Source organism: Parambassis ranga, chromosome 12 (genome assembly GCF_900634625.1).
Source record: "Parambassis ranga chromosome 12, fParRan2.1, whole genome shotgun sequence".
Taxonomy (NCBI): domain Eukaryota; kingdom Metazoa; phylum Chordata; class Actinopteri; family Ambassidae; genus Parambassis; species Parambassis ranga.
In genome coordinates, this window is record NC_041032.1 from 7300692 (window position 1) to 7316989 (window position 16298).

The window sequence follows — 16298 nt, forward strand, 5'->3', positions numbered from 1 at the left end:
GAGGTGCCATGGAAAAGCTGTGGTGAGAGAGAGAGAGAGAGAGAGGGAGAGAGGGAGAGGGAGAGACAGAAGGTGTGAGGGGAAAAAATCATTTGAAGGCACTCCACAGTCTTGGTGCCCTCATATTTTGTACCCCACTCATGGAAGATGCAAAAACAGCCGTTGTGTAAGAAGATAACAGAAAAGATAACTGGAGAAAGAGGCAGAGCGGCATGAAGAGGAGGACATTTGACAGATAAAAAGAGGGAGCTCTGCAGCAGGATCCCCACTGTGCTAAACACAGAACTGCGTGACTGGTCTCTGCAAGCAGAGGGAGAGGGAGGAGAGAGGAGAGAAGGGAGGAAGGTAGGAAAGAAAGAAGGGGGAGGGGAGGCAATTCAGTGCAGTACTAGCTGACTGGATGAGTAGCAGCCGTGGCACAGGCAGCAGCATCAGCACCACTAGCTGTAGCATCTTTCTTTGTAGCTGCTGGAGGCTGAAGTCTTGTGGCTGGCGTAGCATCCACATCGCCCACATAAAGAATATCTGGGCGCAGACGTTCCCACTGCTTGCCTTGCGCACACACACATGTCGTGGTGGCCACCAGAGAAGAGGTAGTAAGTGACGGTGGCTCGGGGGACAGAGGGACACAGGAAGAGGAAACGAGGGACGGCTGGTGGTAGTGCAAACAAGAGGAGGACTGGAGCAGCAGCAGCAGCAGCAGCAGCAGCAGTAGCAGCGGCACCATGGCGCAAGCCGCCAAGCAGCTCCGCAAGACCAAGGACCTCGCAGAGGCCGCCGCCCAGGAGCAGAGGGAGAAGGAGGAGGAAAAGATAAAAAAGAGGAATCGATCAAGGGACCGCAGACGCAAGGTATGGATGGCAGTCTCAAGAGACAGGGGAGGTGACAGTTATTCTTACATCCAACTGCCTGGCTCTCTGTGTCTCTCTCACCACCTCTCTCCCTCTCTATTGTGCATGATTAGTCAGGATGCAATTACACATGTATGATAACACAGTTGGTCTTATGGCCGCAGCTGGTGCATGTGCCTGTGTGTGTAGGTTAACCAGTCAGGCACATATGCTGTGGTACAGGCTGTGTCTGCTCTGTGAGATATTTAGCTTTGGGGGGGGGAGGCAAAGGAGGCTCATGATGACCATTGCCACTGATGGCCACTGAAAGTGTGACCACTATATGCTGTTGGTTAAATAAAAGGCGATGTCATCTCCTTTTTTTCGGTAGATCCCAGCCTTCCCTGGGTGCAGCTTATTCATATTAATGAAATGCAAGTTGAGTGTACGTCACATCCATGTATTTTTATGCAAGTAATCACATCTCCATTAATGTTCCTTGCATACTTTGCTCTCTCCCATTAAGCTGTCTTATTCTTAGATTTTGTGTCTTCCCCCATATTACAGTTTTTTTTTCATTGGGGGTGATATAAAATGGAGGGGGAAGATGGAGGTACACTCTAATAATAGATGCAGTATTAATGCATCTGTGTATCTTCTGGGGGTATGTTTGTGCTACAGGTATAGTTCAAAAGAGGAATCTATGGTCATTTTTTTATATGAAATCATTTATGTCAAATCATTTATGTTGTGTAGAGAATGAATGCTCACATATGTTGCCACAAACTAGGCAGAAATCATCCGGTATAGGCATGAGAGGTCTCATTCACCCCCTGCTTAACTTCTCTCCTGCACTCGTGTGCCATTAGGTGCACATTGTATTGAGGTTGTGATGCTATGCAGTGATTTCTGAAATGATTCTATAGTAGTGTGTGGAGGCTAAGTACCTTTGTTTTCTGTTGTATATCAGTTATGTGGTGAATGGACAGGCATTAATATATTTAATACAATACAATACAATACAATATCTAAATTGTAAAATTGAAATGTTTCCATAGCTACCTGTCAGCAACACCAGTGCTAGCAGTAAGTAATAGCTCCCTAGGGTCACAGCGGTAACATAAGCTGCTGATGTATGTGTGTGTTGCTTGACCTCAGTTAGTCAACTGGTCAAGTATTAGTTGGATAATGACAGTAGTAGCTGATGATAATGGTGAAATGAAATTTAAAAACTCAGTTGTTCACAGGCCTTCACACAACTCCTGCAGGCTGACTCTCATTGTAATAAATGGAAAACACTCTTGATTATTGACCTCAGATATTTACTTATTATAAGACATTCTTTTTTATACATACGTTATTCTGCAAATACCATTTTTATGTAGGTCAGTGTAGTAGTGTATATTGTGTGTAGTCATTATGGAGTTTTTTTCATTATTGGACAAATTATGCACAGCAACATGTGAGGGCCCATCTCTGCCTCAGTGCTTCTGACTGATTGGCCATCCCTCTCTCCCTTTACCTCAATCATCCACCATGCCTCTTCACTGTGCATCTCTGAATGTATCTTTTTTCCTCTAGTAGATCTTTGATATGCACCCGGAATGAGTGCAGAAGCAAGTCAGAGAAGACAGAGAGGAGAAAAAGAGGCCCAGGCAGGTCTTAATGTTCTCAGGATGTTAATTGGCTCCACTCGATGTAAATCAAACTCGGCAGTATGGGATCTCTCTTCCATCGCTCCTCCCTTTGATCAAAGGTTATCCACTAGAGTGCCAGCAGAGATTCTATCACAGCTCTGGACAGGCCGGACAGTAATGTAGTTAGGAAATCCTTATAGAAAGTAGCTCTGCTGGCTAAGGACTATACCATACATTTGCAGAATAGTTTGGGAAGGGACCTCTGTCATCTACTTCACCTCTCTCATCCATTTTCTAAACTCCTAATCTTTCCTGTCTCAGGAAAAATAAGAAAGCATATGTATATGTATGTGCATGTGGCACACTGAAATAAAATCTGCAGACTATAGAGCCACATCATTTGACATAAGATATGTCATCCAACGGGACAACCAGGTTTAAGGTTATTAATTCCCTCTTAAATTATTCATGTAATATGAATGAAGGTTTAACCGGTGGATGTGTCTGCTGAAATTAATGTGACACAATTATCTAGTGGGAACATGTATCACTTGGTTTTAAATTTTTGAAGCTACATAAACTCGCAGCTCTGCAGAGGTGTCTGGAGTGGAGACAGAACACGTAAATCAGATAAGCCTGACATCTCTGGCCTGGTATCAAGTTACTCAGGGAATTAACAACAAAGGTGACCTGCGGAGCCTTCTTGTAAACAAAAAAAAAGCTTTTTTGCATTCCATGTTACTCACCTCAAATACTAACAAACACACCAGATGCATGCCCTTACCCATAAAGCATCCCTTGCATTTCTTCTTCTCTGCTTTTGTAGCACACAGGTGCACAATTTGGCCTATAGCAGTAACCTCCTGGATGAAAAACTGCAGTACCTCCAAAATTTCATTCAAAGCTAGCTTCAGATACGAGTCTGCAATGCTAAAACAGCAAACATATATGTGAAATAACCATTTCTGATCTCTGTAGCTAAGTTCCCCCTGCGAAGGAAGGGTTTCCTGAGAGACTCAAAGTTAAGCCTGTGGTTGTTTTGTAAGTTGGCTGTCTTGTTGTTGTTGGCCACCCTAAGCTCTAAAAGCACTTTTCAGGTAACTGGTGAGCATTTTGTTATATAATATTTGATTTCAGTATATCAAAATATTGGCCTGGGTGTCCAATATGGTGGAACAGTATGAAGAAAACGTATAAAATCCCACCAGCGCAGGTTTGGTCTTTGTCTGAATGGTAGTAACAAACATGCAAATTGGTATTTAAGGTCCAATAAATTTGGATAATTGGAAACAAACAGTTCTTGGACTTTAGTCAACTAGATTGCACCGCATACCAATTGTCCATTTGGGTACATAATTACACAGATTTGATTAAAAGAAGAATGCATTGGTGTGATTTGTTCATGAAAATGCTCGGTCATCTTCAGAGTGCACTGGTGTCTTACATGGTTCACTCTCAGTTGTCTGTATCCAATGAGATCCACTAATATCTGCCAGGAAACCTCTTACCATCTCAGCGTGAGGCTTCTTGGGCCTGTGCATTTCCCTGTTTCCTCCAGGCTTGCACTTAATACAATGGGTCCAAAGATCTGTTAATGGATAGTGTGTGGTCTTTGTATGTATGTGTGTGCTTGTGCATGCTTTCAATTAGGGTTCTGTGTGTGTGTGTATTCGGCTATGTGCACATACAGTTTGTGTGCACGCATATGAGTGAGGCCTTCAGGGTATCTCATTCCACTTTTATGTAACCTTATGGATACACCACACTAATTAGCCAAATCTCTCTCTTCCCTTTCTTTGCCTCTCTGCCCGTTTTTTGTGTCCTCGTACACAAACAACACATGGGATAATGACATCAGACTTTTTCAGTGATGACAAACTTTGCTAATTAAAAGTTCTATCATCTGCACAGATAAATAAATCAGACATAATTTGGGTAGGGGGCAGAAATAGTCCTTGTTTGTGAATTTTTGTATTCCAGAGCTGTAGATGCAAATGAACTGGCCATTTAGATAAATCATTGCATTGCAGTGCAACCTCATCACACGGTTCTGCATCGATACCCATACCACTTTGAACTGCACTATCATTTACATTTTAATTGATATACTTAAGGACAGATTATTTAAAAGATGTGTGTAGATGTTTACAGTTTATTTTGGATACCTCCAAAACATAAAAACATACTCTGTCTCTTTAGATATGTGCTTAATGTAGTGTTTTCTTCCATGTTAATCACATTTACAGTGATCGATTAGCGGAAGCTGTCGAGATGTTTTGGAAACATTTAACTCGTATAAGCATAAGTCTGTTGGCTGGTGCCTTTTCATCCCCTTTAAGGGAAAGGGAGGGTAGGATGAGCCAAGGTCGAGCACAGCAAAGCAAAGCAGCACTCTGCCCAGCCCGAAGCAGCCACAGGCTATATTTACCTGGCAGCCTAGGATTACACTGCATCTGAGACCGGAGCTACCCATCCATCTATACACACACCACTAGTGTGTGCTATAGCCGAGCACCTGCTCTGATACTGTATCTGACGTTGCCCCGGATCTGTACCTGCTCAAACATCGTGGATGATTCCAGAATAGCAGCACGATGGCCGATATTTATCAGAGCTCTCCGAGGACTTATCTAGGACTCGACTATGTCACATAGTTTGATCTGGAGATCAAGATGATTATAGATAAGCACGCCTTGTCAGAGACCTTTGATGAATATCAGCAAAGTCATTTTGCTCTTTGCAAAATGCAGAAATGTTGGTTCTCACTGTGGGTTTGTTTTCCTGGTGTTTGAATAGAACAATGTGAGTATTCTTTTTTGAAACATTAGATCAATCTGCAAAAACAGTTACAGCTCATCTGCTAGCTCGCAGTGCTAATCAGAGCATTCATCACTATTGTTAGCAAGGCCAACCAGTGTGAAGTACTGGCATCTAGAGGGAGGGGCCGCAGCTGTAAATCTTTCAGCAAAGTGTATTGTGGTCCTGAGGTCACCCAGCAGGCGGTCTCAGGTGACTGATGTTACCATGGTGATTAGAGTTTGACAGTGCACATGGAGTGTATGATAAAGAGATGAGGAGAGGAGATGAATGAGGCCATGCTTTGCTTGGTGATGAGAAATCCAACTTGCTCTACAGACTCTGTATGTAGATGCTGAATTAATTTCCAGATTTGTCTGAAATGCATTTTACCTCCTAAGTAGTTAACATTTCTCATCAAAAGAAACATCTGAAAGTTACAAAACACATCTAATTTTCATCATTGACCTACATACAGATATACCTCACACTAATTGTGCATTTCACTTATCACAGGCCATTAGCCAAATCATGTGAGCACTGTTAATCCCAAAGAATCATTAGAGGAAAAGTGAAAGTGATGCAGACTGGCACAATGCCACTGATATTCAGACAGAGAGCACACACACACACACACACACACACATACTATAGCTGGCCATTATGTAATGGAATTAGTGCTCCTGAAGGTTTACATGGATCATGTGGCCTGCAGAAGCCCACTAATGCACTGAAGCAGCCACTCTGACTCCATCATGCTCCCTTGCTGGTCTAAACACATTTTACAGTAAGGGTGTGCTGACTAATGGACACAATGCTTGATCAAAAATCAGGGAGATATTGCACTATGTACATATGGCACACTCATAGTACACACCTAATTCTTGATATGTTTTAATTGTGAATATCATAGAGAATTAGGGTCATACAGATATGTAGCTGCAGTTTTTGGCATGGTGTGATGGACAGGAAGTTTATTCCATACTCTGAAGCATGCAATTGGTTGATTGGCTTTGGGCGTGCATGCATGTGTCTATGTGTGTGCACATAGTAAGGAGCGGTGTCATGTGTCACTGGGATTGCGGTCTGATGGCAGATGTAATGGCTCCTCTCTCTTCAGGCTCATCACTCTCTGCTGCTCAGAGCGATGAGAACCAATCTCTGCTGCTGGTGGGCATCACTCATGTACACACACACACACACACACACACACATCCAGGTAAAATCAACTGGATTAGGTCAATACTGTAAATAGTATTGGTTGTGAATTGAATAGAAAAAAAAAGCAAAAATATAACATCAGCAGTTTCCCAAACATCCCTGCCAAGACCAGCTGCCATTCATTCACTGATATCACTTCACACTCTCTGATCCGAGAGAGCCTGCATCAGCACTGGGTGATGGCAGCTTGGCTGGGAACAAGACAGCTAGGGGAGACAGCTCGAAGCAGACTCAGTATTTCTCTTCACTTGACTCTAAATCCGTGTCATCCTTCTGCTACTTTGTTCCTTTTCAGTATAATTCTTCCCCCTTTCCCCCCCACTGAGTGTGATCTTGTGTTTCTGGCTGTAAATATGTCATTGTGGCTGTTGCACGTATGTAGAAAAAAAAACAGAAAAAGATACCAAGCTGCTGCCTGTTTTCTTCCTTTATACTCCTGTCCTGTCTACTGTGCCGAGGCATTGAGTTAGAAAATCTACGCAGCACTTGTATAAATACTTCATTGCTAATTCAATTTTAAACTCTTAGGTGGAAGAAGGGGGACGTGTAGCAATGGTTTGTTCATCTGCTCTGCCCTCAATGCTTTTCACTTCCAGCTCCATCTTTCTGTCTGCTTACTACTGTATCTGTTTCTCTGCACCCTTTCCTCTTTGTTCCTCCTCTCTTTTTCCTTCTCCCCCTACCTCTCTGTCCTTCCATTGCTTTGTCTCCTTACCCCATCCAGGCCTAAAAATACTTTCTTGTTTATCTCAATTTCAATAAGAGCATTCTATCTCAGTGTAGCCTCTATATATAATTTGCTCCAATAGCAAGAAGTAGATTTTGTGCTTCTTGTCAAACTTGTACCTTTCAGTGGTTACATAAGCACAGCAATATGATCAGGAGCCCAAAGAGACACACGCCAGGGTCCTCCTCCCAAAAGTCTGCATTCACAAGTGATTGGAGGGCTTTCTCTCACAAAGTGGACCCACTTCCACTGCAGACCTGGCTACTATCAACTGTGTATAGAAACATGATGTGTTGCCATGTTTGTCGTGACATTCATTAGTATTTCATTTCATATATGGGCAGCATCAGTGTATGAAAATAATCTTCTTTTACATGTGTGTCTGAATGCTTCACAGCTGTGTTGCTATTGACTAGTAAGGATGCACCACACCATACCAAATGTTAATTTATTGCTCAGTGTGCGGATCCAGTCTCATTATCTGACATGGAGATTTTTTTGTTTGCCATTTTTCCCCTGTCTTCTATCCTTCCACATGTCTGCTTCCATCCATCCATCTACCCATCTCTTTATCCTCCCCTTACACCACAGAGATATTGGACATTGATCCAGTATTGATATCTGTTATTTGACAAACTCAGACCAAGGGGCCATGGGACACATTTATTCATTGTGTACTCTCACAGTCATTCTTCTCATTTCACTTAAAATGTGTAGCTGTAAATAATACTAAAGCACACATCATCTATAGGACACATGTCCATTTGATTTCTTAGCACAAGAAAGGCTAAATATGCTAAATGTTAACACCATCCTGTGAGTGACAAAACATGATTTTCTGTCACTCAGATGATCATCGAGTTAGCATGAGCACAGGAACAGATGGCAGCGTAATATTGCTTTGAAGGCCCAGAGTGGGTGTGTTTTCATCATTTCAACCCTTCAACCCTTCACTTGTACTGTTTCCAAAATAACTGTGAAGCCAAAGAAGCTCTAAATTATAAAACAGCAGACGGCATGATGCAGATGAATCTTGCGTCCTCCCTGAAGATTTATCTTTATCTTGGCATCTCGTCCTCTGTTTTGTTTATTTCCTGTTAGATTGTGTTACTGAATTCACAAGAGCGTACGGCAGAGTAACACAGAGACCCTCAGAAATCCAGACATCCTCTGCTGAGTCAGTCAGAGTCAGAGCTGCGTGGTTGGTTAGCAAAAAGGCTAGTCTTTGAGTATCTCACTTTGTCAAACTGCACAGGCAACCTTGAATTATTGATTTATTGCATGTGTGTCTTGAATTTTTGCACCCTTTTCTCTGCCTGAGACACACAGAAACTGAGCTGTGTTGTACATCTATGACTCACACAAGCAAAAAATATTAGTGGCCTGATTGTAATGAAACAGTCTGACTCGGCTGTTTTAAGGCCTTATGAGTGACACGGTGGCTGCTGGCTCCGCACCAGCAGTCCCATGGGGAAGTCCAAGGTGAAAAGGAGCAATGCACAGCCTCTCCAGTATGCATGCAGCATACAGTAAACACACGCCTTAATCCTAAACCTGGGTTTAGTCTGCATCATTACCATTCAGAGGCATCACTAGCAGATGCATGCTGAAATTTCAAGTGATTGATTAGACTATAATTTGCATCACCCACAGGAAATAGAGAAAAAACAAGTTGGCACATAATCTTTGTGTCAGTTTACAAATCTGTGTCTGGTTGCTGTATTTGCCTGGGGACCGTTCTGGGTTTAACCCTTTTGAGGCCTTAGGCTTGACCTTTTGGTCATCTTGTTTGTTGTTTTCACTTTTACATAAATTATTAATTAGAAGTAGAATTCTTTATACATAGGTTATCCTCAAAAGTAGATGCTCATGTTTTCAATTTGAAAAGTTTGTTCCAGTGTAAAAGGTCAGTCTGTTTAAGTGTCCAAAACGATGAAATATGAGTCTTGCTTTCAAAAACAGTGATCTGCTCTCAGGTAATACAATCCCCAAAAAGCACCTGGTGAAGGCTGAGGACGACTGATGGTGCTCTGAATGAAGACCAACCTTCTACAAATGCAGTGTGTCGGCTTGTCTAGCCCATATTTTTAGCCCTCCCTGGTGCATAGGGTTTATTATAGCATGAGCTCAATGACTTCTCATTGTGGCATCATGTGACATTGTCATGCTGCCACCCAATTTGCATCAGGGTTCGCCGGTTTGTGAGATATGTGGACTCATATTATTTGTAAAATTTAACTGTTAAATCTCTGTAAGTAGCGAGATAATCTGAAGAATGTGGTGCCAGAAGCTGTCTGATTTCTGCTGAAAAGTATTGACTAATTGCATGTGAGCAGGCTCAGAGGGCAAAAGAAGCAGCAGCGCCACCCCCATTATAATGCCATCTGAAAAAAAACACTAATCTTGCACAAACAAAACATCATTTCTCAACTCTTGTCATGTCTCAAGTTGCCTATCAGACTGTAAACAATGAGTGATACATGGAACAAGCAGTCCTGGCCCTGACAGCCATTGTTTTGATATCTACTGGGTACTACAGAAGCCCAGAAACACTTACTGCTGCTGAGAGCTGATGGTTCCCAGACTGATGTTGACTTATGCTGAGAGGCATTTTGTTTATTCTGTATTCTGACTTCTTCTCTGGTAATGCCACTGTGATCTTAGACTTGAGCCATGGCACCATGCTACTCTATTTAATATGCTAATGAGTTCAGATCAGGATTTATTTAGCATTCCAGTTTCTCTCATTTCCTCACTCTCTGACTCTCAGATTTAGGCAAAAAAATACATTTTGCTTGGTTTTTATTGCAGGAGGCACTTTCTGTATTGTTAAATTAACGGGCCGTACTTTAACCCCTACCAGACCTTGTGTTTTAGGGCTGACCCTGGTATCAGAAGCTCCCTGCTTTGATGAATAGCTCCTTGTGGGCTAAAAAAAAAGCCACTTGTGAAGCTGTGCAGAATGCTGAATCATAAGGTGATGGCTCTATTGACTGGCCCCGGGGAGCAGTCACAATCCCCTGAAATTCATCACATCAGCAATGGAAATTTTGCAGCACCATTTTTCTTTTTTTTCCCTGGCATGTTAATAAGATTTGCCACTGTGATTCTGCTTTTATAAGTGGTGATTATGTTTCTTAATACAATATTAATTTTAATTTGAAGTCTTTTCCACTATATTTTATTCTGAGTTTAACCATTAAAATGATAGATTTGTTTTAAACTAACATTATGTTGAGGCCTTAAAGAAATGAAGACAGGGCTTGACACTCTATTAATGTCATTGCTGTATCTCTGCTATTTTTAGAAGCAGTAATTGTCATAATACACATAGCTGCCGTGCCCCCTGTGATACTGCATCATGTCTTATGTTCGTCCTCTGTGACTTTTCATCCACCATGCTCCATCATCCCCTCTGTACTCCCATCCTTCTTTGAGCATGTTGCGTACTGGTATGACTCTACACCTACTGTGTGATTAGTGATGACCTGCTGTCACTGACACAGACATTCACAGTGGGGCCACCTCATTCAGTGCTCAGTCTACAGCTTACAGCTGCTATACCTATGCACAGACATGCATAGGGGCATGACAGGGCAGGTCTATTTCATATTACTAAGAATATATCACTGTATGGTTTTTAACACGCATGTAACATGTAGCGTGTAAGGCTCAAACTGTTTTCTCCTTGCCTTTTGTGAAATTTGAAACCATTCTTGAGTGTGTATGCATCTTCTAAATTGTGAAAGGAAGTGAATTGTATTAAGTGGATTTGTATCCCCAGCAGTGCTGATTCCTGGAGATTAGCTTTTAGGGCTGAGTGTGGTTTTACACATGAGGAATCAGTGGTCTACATTTGTGGTGGAAGAATGACATTTAAATACGACTGTGGAACCTTTTGAATAAACTGTGTGGTCAGGAGCTGGTCTGTGGACTGGGCACTCTTTGACCAGTGTGACGTGATTTGTGTCTTGCTTCATGAACGGTACAAACAGTGGGTACAACATATTGCACTGAGCTGACACGTGCAGGCCTGTATGTGTTGGGAGTCTTTACATCCTGCAGTGAGAGGCATATGTCAGCTTCTGTGACTGCCTGTTGGCATCTGAAGGCAACGTAGCACATTACACTGTGTATATATGCATGCATGACTGCACTTGAGTGCACAGGTACACTTTGTGTAAATGCGTGCATATGAACCTGTACATTTTTTCAGGCCCACATACATATGAAGACACATGTGTTTGTCTTGTTCATGTTCCTGCTGGTGTGAGTTAGTATGTGTCAGCTCCAGAGCCCTCTGCAGTCCTGAATCATGACACGGGTGATTTGGTATTCAGTCATTCAACTTCACGAGAGTCAGTCATCCAACACCCATCGCCCTGGCACCCCCCCCCCCCCAGACCATCTATCTCACCGCAGTCACAGATACTCTCACATCTAACATTCAACTGTGCCTTTAGCAACTGAGTCACACTGCAATGACATTATAGTGACAACCCTCTTTTGAGTTCATTTACTTGTTTAATGTAGCTGTTGTTAGGTTTGGGATATTGATCCTTTGTTTGTTTGTATGCCTGAAGTGTTTATGTAATTAGCATGCACAATTTATTCTTTCCTTTTCTCCTGGGATAGGCTCCAGCCCCCTGTGACCCTGCACTGCAGGACGAAGTGGGTTCATAGATAATGGATGGATGGCTGGAGGTTACAATAGGCCTTTTGTTATAGTGACTGTTGATCTCTTTTCCATCTTATTTTCTGGACTTCATCAATGATTCGTTTTCATATAATATTAAATAATAGATTGAGGGGAGCAGTTGTTCATTGTTTGCATGATTGGCAGTTCAGTCTCCGGCTGTTCTGTGTGTCAGAGTGTCCTTGAGCAAGACCAGAGAACCTCTTAGTTGCTCAGACTTGGTCAAGATACTTATGGAAATGTAGAGATATGTTTCTATGTGACAATTTGCCAACGTACTGTAAAATATATCTTTAGACAGGATGCACCAAAGCCCATAGGCCCATAGGCATCAACCTCCGTCTTGGCCTGAGATCACCTCAAAATGAACAGATGACAGATGGAGGGTGGAGTGATAAACTGACGCTGCTGAAACTAGAAGTGTGACAACAGTGTATCATCTGCTGGGACAGCAGAAGCTTTATGTGTTTTTATGCAGGATTGTTTTGAGAAGATGAGAAAAACAGAATATCTTTTTTTCATTGATGTCCTGCCGTCTCATTCAGCTCAGCACCAACTGACAGATGATGCAGACAGGCTATGTTTATAGGCTGAATCACTGTGTTTACAGACATTATCAGTCGAGAACGCGTCGAGTCATGGAGTTTAAACCGGTCTAGTGTGATGATTATGCAAATCTCCTTTCATCTAGAAAATCACTGACCTTGCCTGAGTGTCTTTGAGCAAGACACTGCACCCCCAGCAGCCCCAGAGGTGCTGCTCTGTATCTGACCATGACCTCTGACTCCTCTCCGTCGAGAGAGTGGAAGCAAAAAGGAAATGTCTCAGTGGGGATTCATTGCTCTAAGACATCCATTTCTCCCATCACACAGATAGGTTGCTTTAACACGTGACTTCTCTCACATCCCATTTCTTTCCATCTTCCTTGATTGCACCTGACCTCTATTTCTCAATGCGTTCCACAAGACTTTTACAGCACATTTGTTTCCACTTCCACGTCCTTTCATGCAGGCTCAGTGGTGTAGCCACCCCTTACAGCCCCCAAAACAGAAGTCTGCTTTGTAAACTGAGATTAGCAGCATGTGTGATGTTATTATCCTATGTTTCTTGTCTATTCAGCATGGTCCTGTTTAAAAAAAGGCACTCACGCAGAGGACAAAGGTGGATGTAGTGTACGCATGCTGACTGACAGGCTGGTAAATAGATGATAATTTAAAAAAAATCCTGATTTTTACAGTGTATTAAGTGTCCTGTAGCTTAATGTTAATCAGTGTGTCATTGTTAGATGGACTTGTGTTAGCAGAGAGTAGCTAACAAGTTAGCAACCTAATGAGCCAGAGCACCAGCATCATGATTGAGGGACAACACAGCACACCTTCACGCTTCATCCACATCCAGTCCGGCATTAGGTACAGTCCTATGTACAGTTTATTAACATGGCCCCAAAACTTCTGTGTTGTTTAAAGATCTTGTAATAACATTAAGAGATCTCACTCCTTCGATTATTCATGCTACCTCATACACACACAAACATGCAGTGATGCGGGGGATCAGGACAGAGTGGGACATCTGTGTTATTAGATCTTTGCAGCACTGCGAGATGATAGAAACATGTTTGAAAGGCATGCAGGCTCTGCTGCTGCAAACCCTATCAAAACTACCTCTTCTCTGCCGGCTGCCATGCTGCTTAAATGCGTCTCTGTCTGATACAGGTGAGCCCACTTTGAACTACGGGTACCCAGGGGGGTGCGTCGGTCTGTGGTAAAATTGATTTTCATAAAAGACCTTAAGCACAAATTCAAATTAATCAATAAAATCGATTGATCATCACCCCCACCCCCACCCCCTCCTGTTCTCTCCTCTGTACTGTATGTCCTTCCTGTCTCCCTTCTCCTTGCCTATCCATCACTCCTGATCCTCCCTTTGCTGACTCCCTCTGTCACAATGATTGTATATTGGCGTTATGGGAGGTAGTGCAGTCATTGGCCATGTGAAGCTGAGTGCTTTGCATTAGTTATGCACACATGACTTTCAGACATAGAGGCTCCCAGCCTCTCTCTGTCTTCCCTCACACAGCCTTGCTTTTAACATCTTCCATCCTCTCAGTTTTTGGAGTTTGGCACTTCTTTAATGCACCATTTATGAGTTAGATTTTCTGTTTTCATGAAGGACCTTTATAGTTTAAAATACAGTCGTATTAAACCAAGCGTTTGGAAGAAAGACGGAAATATGCATTTCAGGTCAGTCACACCATCGTGGGTGATCATCAAATGTTTTATAGCACCAACCACTCAAACCTGATTGGGCAATCACAGGCTGCAGTGAACCAGGGGAACTTTTTTCAGATGAGCCACAAGCCTCATGTAAGAATGTATAAATGAGGAACATGATTGTCTCAGATTGAAAGCGAAAAGTGAAAAATGATGCCAGATGCACACTGAGAATGAGTATAGCACTTTTTCATTGGGTATTCTTAAAAGTATGGTTATCTGCTTGTCTGTATATTGCTTTACACAGACACATACAATTCACCGTATCGATATCCACATACAGTCATCATTACTAAGGAGTGCCTTTATTGATTTTTCTTCTACACCATACATTACCTAAACAAATGGAGCATTTCCATTAGGTGAGAATGTGCCTGACAGCTGCAAGTTAGTTCAACCAACTTTCATTCATTGTCACACCAAAATTGATTATTATTGCTTTAATACGTACTGAATCTTGAGGTACAGTGACCTACATTACAGCCTGATTTTAATGGCGTCATTCTGTGCACGCAACACCCTGTTTGAGTGTTAGTTCATCCCTGAATTCCTTTGTGACACAGTACTTCCTGCGCTCTATTAAAATGTGTTTTTCTGATATCAGGTGTGCTGGCAGGGCGCTTGACTTCGGTTCTGATACTGAGACGGGGCAGAGAGCCCAGAATGTCAACACACACACACACACAGTGGTGACGTCAGGAGCAGACTCTGAGGGACAGCACTACCCAGCATGCTTTGCTAGTAGCATTTCTGCAGTGCTCATAAATATTGAAAGGTTATGAAAAGAGAGAGAGAAAGAGAGGAGGCAGACTGAGAGGGTGAGAGAGAAAAAAGAGAGGCTTCACAAAGCTATAACAAAAGTGTGACAGCTAGAAAGGAACAAGAGAGAGAGAGAGAGAGAAGTTAAAGGAGCAGTGACAAGAATGAGTGGGTAGAAGTGTAGCAGAGCAAATGAAGACGTGCTTGTGAATCCAGGAGTTCAGGGCTGCCTCACCTTGTCAATTTATTGTTCTCTTTTTTTCTCTGTGCCGCGGGCAGCAGCATGTAATAGAGTATTAAAGAAAAAGGGAAGTCATGGAGAGGCAGAACCAGGTGGAGGTGCAATTTCAAACAGGAAATGGGACAAGCCGAAAACAGGAGACAGTAGTTTTAACATGAGTAAAATTTCAGTAGCATGTGTAATGATGATAATATGATTATAATCACAGCAGTAGGCAGGCTGTGCAATATGAATCATGTACATATGTGTGTGCAGTAAGTAGGATTTCTTGTGTTTTTAGTATGTTCGCTGCTAGCATTGTCAATAGCAGCATGCAGGAGGTATGTGTCTGTGTAAGATGTGCATTTAGTCAGGCATCGATATATATATATATTTATAAAAAATGAGGGAAAGCATGCTTGATTGTAATGGGTTGCAGAAGCAGTGGCCTGACGGAGTCTATAAATATTTCAGAGGCTCTGTTTTAGTGCAGCAACAGAGAAGACAACAGGAAGATCCTCGTTTTGATGTGTCTCATCATTTCAGGGGAAAAATAGAATTTAGTGAGAGGCAAAATATGCTCATCGTTTAATCTTTTATTCGGTCTTTCTTTCACTGTTCTTCTTATTTTTAAGATGAAGGGGCAACTAAACTCCAGATGAACACTCCTGTACGAGCAAATGTTAGATTGGTCTACTGGGCTATAGGCCAGTGATGGAAACTAAATGCTTTGACTGGGACATAAGCTGTGTGCACAGACACTTACAGTTTGGAGCAGCAGTTGTTTGGTAGGTGTTTGTTCAATCTGTGCTGTGCAGTCCTGATTAATTAGCATGTGGATTTATTTGATATCAAACATCTTTATGAACGACCCTCATTAGAAAGCTCTGTGCATATGATTAACTAGCATACAAGCTAATCTGACATCTGAGTAACTGTTAGCCCTCTGAGCTGAAGGGCTGTCTTTCTTTGTGCAATCTAAAGTTTCAAAAAGCCAAGCTACAAAGTGTTTCTCAGTGCATTCTGCACTTGTGTGTATAAATCTAGCTAAATTTCAGTCTGGCTGTCATCTCTTCAGGAACAGGAATGTACGCACAGGCCTGTATCTGCTCTCCTCTGACACTCTGACCATCCGTCCATCA

The 16298-nt window shown here is 42.3% G+C and overlaps 1 pseudogene; it reads left to right on the forward strand.

Moving 5' to 3' along the window:
• The first annotated feature begins 725 nt into the window (after window positions 1-725).
• Window positions 726-16298, forward strand: part of LOC114444099 (ankyrin-1-like) — a 48673-nt pseudogene continuing 33100 nt past the window's right edge.